Below are 11373 nucleotides of genomic sequence, written 5' to 3'. Positions count from 1 at the left end.
TTTCTGAAAAAGTCTCCCTGTTACATAAGCTTTTATATTGTTCCACGTCAATAATCCTACGGGCTACCTCTTTTCGCGATTAAATTTGCCGAGCCTTAATTTTTCTGGCAATTTTAGTGTCTCAATTGACTTTCAAAGATTTATATGCCCGGCAAACTTTTCTTCATAAAAAGATCTGTGGATATGTTCTCGATTGGCTGATGTCGGAAAAAAGCAAACGGGAAGAAGGAAAACTTAGCGAACTAAATAACACTATTTCCTTAATGCTCATTACCAACAAACGTGAGGTTCGTTGAATTTTAATTAATTTTTGCAAAAAAAAAAGGTCTCAATGGTCATGTAAAAACATTTGGATAGGACGGGGATGGGTTTCTCAAAAGCCAGAGTATATGATGTAAAAATAAGGCATAAGTTATAGCGTAGTTAAATTTTAAGCATATTGTACTGGAGTTTAGAAAAATGACAATGACTGGCAGGTATTTAGAGATAATATTGTCAAGTATATAATTAAGATTTTTTTCTCATTAATGTCTTTATTTCCCTCGTTTACTTTCCAAATATTGAATTTTATCATCCAAAGTAACTCCAATAAAGAATTATTATACTTTTTTAACCAGAAATCGTATCTCATAGACCTGTTAAGTATGTAAAACCTTCTTTAAGCGCAATTGTGTTTTCTTAATTTCCATTTTATCTACTTAACACCTGAAGGTGCATATTATATATGTGATGAAATACGTAGGGAGTTACAGTTGGAAGTTAGAATTAAAATTTGTGATGAGTCGGTAACGTAAGGCGACTGCATTAATGATAATTAAATTTACCTGCTCTGCATAAAAACCACAAGTCATACACAGCCTGTGCAAGATTAACCAAAGCAAGGCTATCATCTGTTTGTATCAACCTGGCTCTTAAACCTTTTTTTAGATTTATGATCTACCAACTAAATACTCACCGGTGAAGAAGTTTCATTTGGATGCTACAAAACATTTTAGGTGACTTGGGGATGTGGTAATGAGGAAGTTCTCATAAGAGAAAGAGAAGTCTGCTGAACACCCTAAAAGGAGGATAATTAATTGGCAAGAACGTGAGGCATGATGCTCTGATGAAAACATTATCTACGGAATAGAGACGGGAGTTATTACACAGGAAGATCTCAACTGAGCTATGTAGAAAAAGTAATCATGAACTAAAAACAGCGGGCATATTTAAAATGAAAAAATTCGCAGATAGGAGAGTTTAGTGGGAAGCTGCGTCCAATCAATGCTGAAACTGGTAAGCTGCAATGAAAATAGGGATTTGTACACATTCTCTTATGCAACGGCAATAATTAACATGCATTAGAATAGCACTCTGCCTAATCGAGTTTAGATATTCATTTCTCGAATGAAAGGATGTTGCCTACCTTAACTAGCTCCTCCTTTTTTTTGCAGATTCTACTACAGGTAAAGCGATTGGTAGGTAGTAATTCTTTGAGGTAAAAATTATTATCTTTGATGTGTTTCTCTTCCTTCACCCCGTCATTGGGCTTCGTTATGCTATCTTAAAAATATCTTTTTCCCCACTTTCATTGCAATTCAATGTAATTTTGACACTTGGGAAATAACTTAAACTGTTGGAGTAGAGCCGAAAATTTTAGATACAACAATTCCGACTGTCGTAGCGAGAGGGTCAAGTTTGAATTGCTTGAAAGCTGTATAAAAATAACTTGATTTTTACCCTGTTATATAGGCAATATTTCTTACGTCCGAGAAACATTTTAACATACATCAAGGGGCAACTGAATATTTTCATGGAACACGGAAATCAGGAGCTAGGGGGAACAAATCCGGGAAAAACATTTAGAACACCGCAAAAATTCTGTTTCGTATTCTTATAAAAATAGGAAACTAAGGGAAACGAAGCACTTATTCAATCGGAACATACCCAAACAGTTAAAACCGTAAAACATGAGGGAGTTTTCAATTACCTTGAAATTATGATTCTTGATTTAAAAAGTGGTGACCAAGTAAAACGGTCTGTTTTCTGTTATACGCACTGCTCTTCACAAGTGCCTATTTCTATCCTAGATTTACACAGCCCGCCGCCCCACACATGACTAAATATTCTGAAATCATACCCCTCATATATGCATTTTGAAATGGGTTTAACGCAGTTATAGTAAATATTACTTATAATGCGTGTATCCAATCAATATTTGCGTTAATTGGGATAAAAATGCCATCTATATTGTTTTTCAGACTTAGTATTGCAATTCTTCCCATTTTATGTTTCGCAGAAAGTAAATAAGAACTCATAGAAAAATTTCTAGATAAAAATCAAAATGTTCCTGAGAACACCAGGGAATTTCATTTCCGCCCCTGAGTGGCCACCCTGCCTAAAACACTTAACTACTAATATACATATATATTTTAAGGATCCTTAAAATGTGATGAATTTCATTTACTTCCTAATTCTCATCATATCCAACAGTTAATATCCAGCGAAATTTTTCACAGTTTCCATCAGCCGATCCCGCAAGTTTTCGGAAGAATTTTGAACGGGGACTTGGTAATGGGTCGGTCTCGATTCTTACTCTTCAGTGGCTTTCAGCGAACTAAGTCGTGCGTAACTGGCATTGCCGGATGAACGGATTGGGAATACGGAGTGGTAAGTTGGACTGGAGATACGAAGAAGTGGGTAGAATTGGAAGATGAAAATATTTGGGACAAGGAAAATTTTTGAAAAATCCGAGGAAAGGGAAAATTAGATGGCAATATTGACGAATTGGAAATATATTTTCGATGAGTTGGCACTTATAGTGGCGAAGCGTTTTGGAAAAAAAGTGCATCGGAAATTTTTTTGGAGAGTATTTGCTCAATTTTATGTTCACCATAGTCAATTGGAATTTATTTGCCAAGAAAAATGATATTGTTACCAAATCAGAACGTTGCGTTTCTTTGCTGTAGCATGATGACCTCAAAAATTCCTACTCTTTTAAACTAAAGCTTAGTTTTCATATGGATATAAAGATAAAGTATTGACAGATAGAATATTGCTATGCATTTCATCGTGAATTTCTATCCTCCAGAAAGGTCGCAAAAATTAAAAGGAAGATAAGTCAAACAATTCCTTAGGTTTTCTCTCCTAAATTATATTCTAATAATTCAGAAAACATTGTAAAATAGCGATGCAAATCTGTTCAAAAGTCCAATCTATGATGTTTTTCTTAATTGAACATTATTTATGGCATATTATAACGCAATTCATGGGATTTGTTTGTTGACATAAGCCTGCAACACTGCCCATTTATCCTCATTGGACAGTTTATTCTAAATGGGTAGTTAAAAACATGTGCCTACAATATCTGTACCTTCGAAAATATATAGCAACCTATGGTGTAATTCTATTGAATATATAGTATTCTAAGATGTGAAAAGAACAACATAATGCCTTTAAGAATTTAATTCTGATAAGCGTACTTTCGCCTATTCCACGTTTTGCTTTTTGATTTCACAGCTAATGGGTAGGTGTGTGAGGTTTAATTCCAATGGAGAAACAGAGCAAGCGAAAGTAGTGAAGATTTTGGAAATTATTTAAATCTCACTACTAAGCATTGATGGCAGCTTTAAGTTCGGATCGGATTATGCTTAGTTTATTTTCGTATTATTTTGAACGTAGATTTTATTTCCATTAACTTTAATGCTCATGAAGACGGTGAAGAGTCAGGATTATCGTAAAGTTTATTCATAATATTTTATTTTTTACCTCTTCCATGTCCAACATAGCATTGAAATTGGGGTGTCAATGCTGGCCACGCTCTCTTGCTACTGCGCACAGTCAGCAGCAATGTATGCGTACAAATTTCTTCTGAAATTCGAACAAGTTCATAGAGAGGCATTAAGTAGTAGTATAATATTATATGTAAAATACTTGCCATATCAATGGCAGCTTCCCTCGATAATAAGATTAGATTCAAACCACTATCCCCTGCAGCTCTGGTGGATAACAAATCCATGAAGTAAAGAGTCAGCACCAAATTCACCTTACCAATCCATCTTATAGCATTCAGATATTTCTGCCCGATCATGAGGGAAAAAAAACTTGACTGCCGAAAGCGTTTTATTGGTGGTGGCTCTTGCATCTCCATTCTCGTAGATCTGGAGCGACAGGCGGCTGTGGGCGGGCCTGTTGAGCATGCCTATTGATATTCAAAGCACGGACTAATTTCCTCCTTTCCAGATAGCCTTCCATTTTCTTCAGTCTGGCCGTCTAAGAGGATGCGTCACCATAGGCCGCGATCATTGGGTTCAGCTGCCGCGCAGAATCACCTTTAACAGACAGCGCGTCTTGTCCTTTGAGGATGACGATTCAGGACACGGTGACTTCGAAAGTTGAGCGTAATGGTAAGGGGGATGTGCAGGAAAGAAGCAGAAGCAACTGTTATCGTTCCATCCATCTCATTCTTGGGATAACGGATCATCTCTGCTCTTTTGAGTGCACCCATAACGTTCCATCAAAGCTCTTTTACAATAATTTTTGTTATTCACACTGATGAAAGCTCCAGACCCGCAAATTGTAATGCATTGTGTCTCGGTTTAATGAAGTCTTTGTGCCGGCCATGACTTGATTTCATCTCTTCCGATTACGGAACGTCTTCATACCAACTTTCGCCTTTACCAAATAATCAGTTACGAACTTTCTGGTTACCAAATGTCGCGGCTGAGAGATATCGTGGTTGCGAACTGTCCGTTTACGAGATGCCAGTGACGATTTGTCGGTTACGAAGCAGCCGTTAACGTATTGACATGGAACCATCATACTACAGGCGGTCCCCGACTTTCGTACACAATGCGTTCCCGAAAACTTGTACGAAAGTCGAATGTACGAAAGTCGAACCATTGACTTCCATACTAATTAGGGGTTACGTTCCAAAAGAGCGGAATATACGTACTAAAACTTTTTTTTTCGCGGAATTCATTTCAATTGACTTAATTTTAATAATATGTTAATAAAACTCCTCAAATCATCTAATTTCTTTCGAAAATAGGCAGAAAGTGCAAATAAAAGTTTAAAAAACAAAAACTCCGTTGGCTATCGAGTGAAACTTCCTCTTGGCGTCTAAGTTGACATTCCACTTATTACGTCCACTATAAATAAAAGGACATATCAAGAAGCATAACAAAATGTATTTGTTGAACCCGCACTCTGGATACCTTTTAATTTTTACACCAAAATTCGATATTTGGCAGGTGACATTCGTGATCGCGTATATTCCGCATGTTATTCAAAAAAGGCAAAAGACAAACGGAATTCGGCTGATATTTCGTGCAATATCGTTGCTGAAGGTTTACATGAATTAAACAGCACTCAAACGAAAAAACACAATTAGAAAGGTCTTACAAGTTTTATTGAAAGCTATTCGATGATGTCTAGTCAACTTCTTTAGAAAAATATCTTCAATGAAGGCTCTCTTCTTCTCTTGATAAAGGAGCCTATAGCAGGCAGTCTCTCTCCCAAATAAATCACCTAGATTAGTGTCAATTACCAACAATTCCCTTCATTATATACGTTCGCATTGTTCGTATATACTGCCGATACTGACATTTGAAACAATTGAATGTTGGGATGCGCAATAAACATCGCCGGAATTTTAAAAAAATTACAGACCAACGTCCGAAAATCCGAATTTAGCGTACGAAAGTCGAGTAAAAGGTGTCAATTTTGAATGTACGAAAGTGCGAATTGTACGAAAGTCGAGGACCGCCTGTATCAGATATTCTTGATCTCTGTTGATAAACTTTCGGGTTTCTGTCGGGATCAAAGGCGTTATATCCATGCGTCGGAGGCTTACTGCGCTACCGTATTTACGGATGAAGGAGAGTGATATTTTTTTAAATCATATGCGAGATAAATAAAAAAGTTTATTTTAAGTGCATTTTTCCTGAAAGTTAACTCTCAATTGAGCAGTTATTTCGTAATTACTTTCTAATAATAATGAGTCGAAGTATAAAGATATAATTTTGAAGGAAAATTTCTCGGTAAAAGACAGTATATCCGTCCCTCTCTTGCCAATCACTGAAAACTTCAAGTTCATCAGTGGTAGAGTTAAGCTACGAAAAATGAAATTCTTATGGACTATAGCGATGCTTTACGCTGTTATAGTGTACTTCTCAACTGGACTCTTTGCTTTCTTTCGACCGGTCGTATTTTGTCATTTTTTGGCATACTATACGTATTACTCATTCACATCTTAGGTTATCATCTAGGAATTTCCACAGCTTGTTCAACATTTTCATTGTTCAATTTTTTATAATCAGTACTCACTCTGACAAAATAAATACTGGGGTAGTTTTTTTTAAATTAGAGTGTGATAAATATTTATAGTGATCTCCTTTGTTTGCACTGAAAATTTCAAGACGATAGCATGGTTTTTTAGCAAGCAATATGCCACGAACAAAGCCCAATTGAATCTAGCGATGCGCTCGACTATGGCTCGCAGCCGTGGGAGAAAATCTTGAAGGATGATGGAAGCCTTGTTCCTCACGCCAACGTAATCTCAGGGTTCCAGTGTTCATTATCAACCAAAATCTTTCATTTTCCTGGACTCAACAATTTCCTTCTCACTCATTGTCTTTAAATCAGTCAACGGAAAATTGATTTTTGAGCACTCCCGTGTTTGTGTACGTTAATCACCATTAATGTAATTTTCTTTTTTTTCCTTGAATATTTCATTTAGGTAATTTTTCTTTCATAAGTTACACGTTTTTCAGTTAAGATTTTCAATTCCATGCATTCATTTTTGCACTCTAATATTATTAGCTATGTGCCAAATTTGGCAACGCAAAAATACTTCACCCATGTTACATCTATAAAAACTAGTTTTCCCTTAATTGATAACATAATCGAGTCATTTATAGTCTTTAGAATTATATACCTAGTTCAAATTTAGTCATCTTGTAGTGATTTTATAAGTTCCACCAGCGATTGCAATTTCTGCGCAAATGTACCATCTACTATTAAAAAATCAGTCAAATGTCCTAAACTATTGATAGTTTTTCAAGGTAGACTGATTCCAAATATTTCTTTTCTCTCTTGGTGAGGCATCCATGAAATTATGACTATCCTTTAACTGCTCAAAATGTTCGTTCTTGCTCTCAATAGTTTATTCATAAATTTTCCCTCAGACTTTTACCGTAATACTTCGATTTATCATTGCTATAAATGATGGTATCGTTAATTCATCTCTCATATGGAATAAAAAATATTTTTTCGGTACTCTTTTCATTTCATTATAATTCCTATCTTAATTCAGCCATAAACCCAATTCTTGCCCTTCTCTTTGCCCGCAAACCTAATAATCTTCCCTCAATTACGAACTTCGGCAACCCCCTCACTCCTCAATACTTGCTCCAGAGACTTACTTTGTCTCCTCCTTATCTCTTCTAAAAGTTTCTCCTCTTCACCAGTCCTGTCAAGTACTTCCACATCGAGTGACCTAAAACTACCCTCCTCGGTCAACTACCCAAACACGTGAACTTGGAGCGATATATAAGTTCTGAATGAGTTTTCCGTCGCTCCAATTTCCTTGAGTATCTTCGTTAGTTTTACTCAACTGACGCTATCGCTATCGCTTGCCTCCTCAAAATCTACAAAACAAGCAACACATTCTAACCGCACTTTCGATGTATATATAAGACCCTTCACCACCGCAACACCACCTCGGATAGCTTTCCCCTTTCAAGACATGGTTTGAGTCCCTTATTACGAAAACTACCTACTGTGGTCTCTCACTTGGCTCTTTATAAATCCCAGTAAAGTCTTTACCTCATGGAAATTTTAAATTTCTCCGAAAACTTTGGAACATTCGAACGTTTTTTATATACGTGAGATGGAAATTTGAATTTTTTATGAGGAACATTTTCGGGGCAGTCCTTCCCCGCTGATTTTACGAGAAAAATCTTTGCTAGACGCCCAATTATTCTTTATTGATTAACCTCGATTTAAATATATCACTATGACCTTTATTGTATCGTTATTTATGTGACTACATTTTATTACATTAAAAGTATCATTGGATCGGCATATTTCATCATGATCTATTTTTACGATCTCGCATCTATTTCAAGTTGTTAAGTGCCATCATCGCATTTATCAACTTTTAAAATTCCCTCAAAAAGTGCTGGTTTTGCCGACGGTGGCTCTAATGTATGAGTAGTCAACAGCAATATTAGCCCAGTCCAATGTTTTCACGAATTCAACTGGAAGTAATAAAATGTACACTTCCATAGTAGTCAAGGGCGTACCCAGGATCATAACTAGGGGGGGTCAAGATGTGGTCCAGGGGAAGGGGGAAAGCCAAGTTGTGACATTTTATCATGGAAAAGTTAATGAAACTAACATTTTAAGAAAATTGTAGCAGCGCTTCATTAGTTTATGAGATTATTTCCTTGAAAAAATAGTTTTATTTTATTGTTAGTGGCATATCTTATGCCAAGACATAATTTTTCGTGGGTTTAAAGAAAATTTGTTGAATAATTTCGTTTCAATTCAGTACTGATTTTGCTTAAAGACTTTTGCGAATTGGGCTTCTAGGGGGGGGAGGAGCTGCCTCCCCCTGCCCCTCGCTGTGTATGCAAATGCATAGTATGGCATAAAACTACGCGACTCAGATTTTAGCGAATGAACGACATCATAAGAAGCTCTAACGGTAACATAACTCTTTTAAAAACAGTGGTGATGATAAAAAAATGATAATAAATTACTGTCCTAAGAAAATAACCTTTTGGACATATGAAGTGTACATTTATACAATTGGACTCCGTCATATGGCAATGTAGGGAAATGTAAATAATAAAATGAAAAATGCCAATAAAAAAATAAGCAATTCTACTTACCATATTCCTTATCCCTTATCTCAATCAGAGGTGGGTGAAGAAAAGGTTAATGGCAAGTGGAAGTAAGTCATATTTGATGTATGGGGCAGTGGGAGTTGTTAACTGGTGGAAGAGTTCGTTGGGGAAATGGCTGTGAGCAGATAAATAATAATCTTGGTTTTATTTAAACCAGGAAACTTTGTTTATTTCAACTAAGAAATTGTGTTTGTTAAGTCTTCTTTAATATTTAACAAGTTTTTGCATTCACACACAACCAAAATATCAGAAAAAGAGATAACCCACCCTGACGGGATTCGAATCCGCGACCGATTTGCAGGTGAGAACGCCACCGATCCCGGCAAAGGAATTGGTCTAAGACGCAGTATATTAGCAATTCTGGCCTCTACCTCTCATTCCCCGACTTCCAGTATTATTTTTAAATATTTATAATATTTTATTTTTTTACCGGAACCAAGGGAAGAAGAATGGAAGAGAGAAGCGACTGAATTTAGGATGGGAGATGAGATGGGAAATAAGTAATCATTCGTCTAAATGACTCCAGAGTCAAACAACTTTAAAATCTGTAATTGTTTCCGGGAGATAAGCTCGTATTCGTCCCGCATGCATGACATTTCATCGTGGAATTAACTGGTAAGGTTTTGGGAAATTTCATTTTTATACATACGAATGTTTTTTATGTTTTGATATAAATAAATTTTTTACTTTCCATGAAAGAAAAAATAGAATAAAAATACTGTAATAATTTGTTTTAATAGAATAAATATTTCAAGCTTCAGTAGAATAAAAATACTTTAAACGAAAGTGTCTATATTCTGTTCAAATTTCAAGCAGTATACATGAGAATCATTGCATTAAAAGGCATTTCAAGTTGTTTTCCACGGGAAAAATATTTTCTTTTATAACTTATCTTGATAATTTTGGAATTTAAAATTGACAATACTTGTATTAAGAAACAAATTATTAAAAGGTCTGCCTTAGCTCTTTCAAACTGAATTCGAATTTATAAATTGATTCCCTGGTACTTAAAGCAGCGTAGAATCTCCCGTGGAAAAACAGGCACGATAACAGTGATTCCAATATTTTATTGAGACTTGGTGGATTTCCAATAAAGAGGGGAACTGATGAGATATGTTACTAAGTGATAAATTCCTTAATTCAGTATCAATGCATTACTTTATCCTACTTACTACACATTATCTCACTATCCCAAAGGTGATGATGATTGCCTGAAATATGTAAACGAAATTTCACTTGAGGAAAAAGGTTAAATGTTTGTGATCGATGAAAAAGTCAATGATGAAATAATTCTCCGTCTGTAGAATTTGGTATGTGTTGCAACGCCTATTTTTAAGAGTGACAGGTTTTCTAATTATTTCTGTGGTAAAATTTGCTGACGGTTAAGATTTTACGAACTGTCTTTCCAACCTCGAATGGGCTCTTCTCTTTAATGAGATTTGCTCTGAACCAACGTTCAAGAGGAAGACTTCCTTTCTCTCGCCGGGAATTCATTAGTAGCGTATCAAATACAATCTTTCAAATTTATCTCTTCTCTTACCATCTGAATATGTGAAGCTAGCATTTTTCCGTAATCATGCCCTCTGAGGTAAAATAGTCTGTTATTTTTACAAATTTTCCACTCTGAGGCAATATTTCGATTTGCCTTTTGACTAATTTTTCTTCGCTTTGCCATTAAACTGGCTAGAATTTTATTAAAGTTTCCAGCATTACGTGCTCTTTACCAGTGACGTATCCAGGATTTTGAAATGGGGGGCTTAGCGGAGATTTCGGGGCGCTTCTAGAATGAATGGGAAACACCCCAGTGAAAAGAGAGGTCCTGAGGTCCCTCCCCGCTAAATTTTGGGATTTTTTATGTTGAAAACGTGATTTTAGGACTCAAAAACATTAAGTTTGAAAAACAGTAACATCTTACTCGTTTCCGGCGCCTCTTTTAAATGCTCAAAGGGGGTTTGTAACCCGGAAACCCCACCCCCCCCTGTGGCTACGCCACATATCTTCACTCAGCGCCAGTTCTAAGTACACTACATCAAACGCCCAAGTTAATGTTTAATCGTATGAGCGCGATAAGGAACGTGAAAATCATGCATGTAGTCACTCTTACTAGTTCAAATGATTGAAAAGAGATTTGAATCTGCTCCATTTATGTCATGCATTCTTTCAAGTTCCGCTGACAGCTTCAACGCTAATGTACTACTTTTATGAAATCATGAGTATTAATAGTGTACTTAATTAATAGTAATGAAGTAATTAATAGTACCCGTTTACTGAAGAGTACACATTTTTACGCTCAAATGAGCTTGATCTTTGCTGTGGTAGCTATGAAAATACGCATTTTAAATACATTTTTACACTACTGTCGATCAACTTTGTGATAAAGTAGGTTAAAAAATTTATTAATTTCAAGCTACACTTAGTAAAATAACATAGTTATCCATGAAACCTTGAAAAAATATATTTTTTCATTGAGGCGAAGACTAAC

This window comes from Ischnura elegans, chromosome 4, assembly GCF_921293095.1.
Source record: "Ischnura elegans chromosome 4, ioIscEleg1.1, whole genome shotgun sequence".
NCBI classification, from domain to species: Eukaryota; Metazoa; Arthropoda; class Insecta; order Odonata; family Coenagrionidae; genus Ischnura; species Ischnura elegans.
The sequence above is the reverse complement of the archived record's forward strand: the minus strand, read 5'-3'. Positions refer to the sequence as shown.